Source organism: Mesoplodon mirus, assembly GCF_964341445.2.
Source record: "Mesoplodon mirus genome assembly, chromosome: X".
Classification (NCBI taxonomy): domain Eukaryota; kingdom Metazoa; phylum Chordata; class Mammalia; order Artiodactyla; family Ziphiidae; genus Mesoplodon; species Mesoplodon mirus.
In genome coordinates, this window is record NC_138981.1 from 86,642,266 (window position 1) to 86,644,902 (window position 2,637).

The window sequence follows — 2,637 nt, forward strand, 5'->3', positions numbered from 1 at the left end:
GTTGAGCATCCTTTCATGTGTTTGTTGGCAGTCTGTATATCTTCTGTGGAGAAATGTCTATTTAGGTCTTCTGCCCATTTTTGGATTGGGTTGTTTGTTTTTTTGTTATTGAGCTGCATGAGCTGCTTATAAATTTTGTAGATTAATCCTTTGTCAGTTGCTTCATTTGCAAATATTTTCTCCCATTCTGAGGGTTGTCTTTTGGTCTTGTTTATGGTTTCCTTTGCTGTGCAAAAGCTTTTAAGTTTCATTAGGTCCCATGTGTTTATTTTTGTCTTTATTTCCATTTGTCTAGGAGGTGGGTCAAAAAGGATCTTGCTGTGATTTATGTCATAGAGTGTTCTGCCTATGTTTTCCTCTAAGAGTTTGATAGTGTCTGGCCTTACATTTAGGTCTTTAATCCATTTTGAGCTTATTTTTGTGTATGGTGTTAGGGAGTGATCTAATCTCATACTTTTACATGTCCCTGTCCAGTTTTCCCAGCACCACTTATTGAAGAGACTGTCCTTTCTCCACTGTACATTCCTGCCTCCTTTATCAAAGATAAGGTGACCATATGTCCGTGGGTTTATCTCTGGGCTTTCTATCCTGTTCCATTGATCTATCTTTCTGTTTTTGTGCCAGTACCATACTGTCTTGATTACTGTAGCCTTGTAGTATAGTCTAAAGTCAGGGAGCCTGATTCCTCCAGCTCCATTTTTCGTTCTCAAGATTGCTTTGGCTATTCGGGGTCTTTTGTGTTTCCATACAAATTGTGAAATTTTTTATTCTAGTTCTGTGAAAAATGCCAGTTGTAGTTTGATAGGGATTGCATTGAATCTGTAGATTGCTTTGGGTAGTAGAGTCATTTTCACAATGTTGATTCTTCCAATCCAAGAACATGGTACATCTCTCCATCTATTTGTATCATCTTTAATTTCTTTCATCAGTGTCTTATAATTTTCTGCATACAGGTCTTTTGTCTCCTTAGGTAGGTTTATTCCTAGATATTTTATTCTTTTTGTTGCAATGGTAAATGGGAGTGTTTCCTTGATTTCACTTTCAGATTTTTCATCATTATTATATAGGAATGCCAGAGATTTCTGTGCATTAATTTTGTATCCTGCTACTTTACCAAATTCATCGATTAGCTCTAGTAGTTTTCTGGTAGCATCTTTAGGATTCTCTATGTATGGTATCATGTCATCTGCAAACAGTGACAGCTTTACTTCTTCTTTTCCAATTTGGATTCCTTTTATTTCCTTTTCTTCTCTGATTGCTGTGGCTAAAACTTCCAAAACTATGGTGAATAAGAGTGGTGAGAGTGGGCAACCTTGTCTTGTTCCTGATCTTAGTGGAAATGCTTTCAGTTTTTCACCATTGAGGACGATGTTGGCTGTGGGTTTGTCATATATGGCCTTTATTATGTTGAGGAAATTTCCCTCTATGTCTACTTTCTGCAGGGTTTTTATCATAAATGGGTGTTGAATTTTGTTGAAAGCTTTCTCTGCATCTATTGAGACGATCATATGGTTTTTCTCCTTCAATTTGTTAATATGGTGTATCACGTTGATTGATTTGCGTATATTGAAGAATCCTTGCATTCCTGGAATAAACCCCACTTGATCATGGTGTATGATCCTTTTAATGTGCTGTTGGATTCTGTTTGCTAGTATTTTGTTGAGGATTTTTGCATCTATGTTCATCAGTGATATTGGCCTGTAGTTTTCTTTCTTTGTGACAACCTTGTCTGGTTTTGGTATCAAGGTGATGGTGGCCTCGTAGAATGAGTTTGGGAGTGTTCCTCCCTCTGCTATATTTTGGAAGAGTTTGAGAAGGATAGGTGTTAGCTCTTCTCTAAATGCTTGATAGAATTCGCCTGTGAAGCCATCTGGTCCTGGGCTTTTGTTTGTTGGAAGATTTTTTATCACAGTTTCAATTTCAGTGCTTGTGATTGGTCTGTTCATATTTTCTATTTCTTCCTGATTCAGTCTTGGCAGGTTGTGCATTTCTAAGAATTTGTCCATTTCTTCCAGGTTGTCCATTTTATTGGCATAGAGTTGCTTGTAGTAATCTCTCATGATCTTTTGTATTTCTGCAGTGTCAGTTGTTACTTCTCCTTTTTCATTTCTAATTCTATTGATTTGAGTCTTCTCACTTTTTTTCTTGATGAGTCTGGCTAATGGTTTATCAATTTTGTATATCTTCTCAAAGAACCAGCTTTTAGTTTTATTGATCTTTGCTATCGTTTCCTTCATTTCTTTTTCATTTATTTCTGATCTGATCTTTATGATTTCTTTCCTTCTGCTAACTTTGGGAAGTTTTTGTTCTTCGTTCTCTAATTGCTTTAGGTGCAAGGTTAGGTTGTTTATTCGAGATGTTTCCTGTTTCTTAAGGTAGGATTGTATTGCTATAAAGTTCCCTCTTAGAACTGCTTTTGCTGCATCCCATAGGTTTTGGGTTGTCGTGTCTCCATTGTCATTTGTTTCTAGGTATTTTTTAATTTCCTCTTTGATTTCTTCAGTGATCACTTCGTTATTAAGTAGTGTATTGTTTAGCCTCCATGTGTTTGTATTTTTTACAGCTCTTTTCCTCTAATTGATATCTAGTCTCATAGCATTGTGGTCGGAAAAGATACTTGATACAATTTCAATTTTC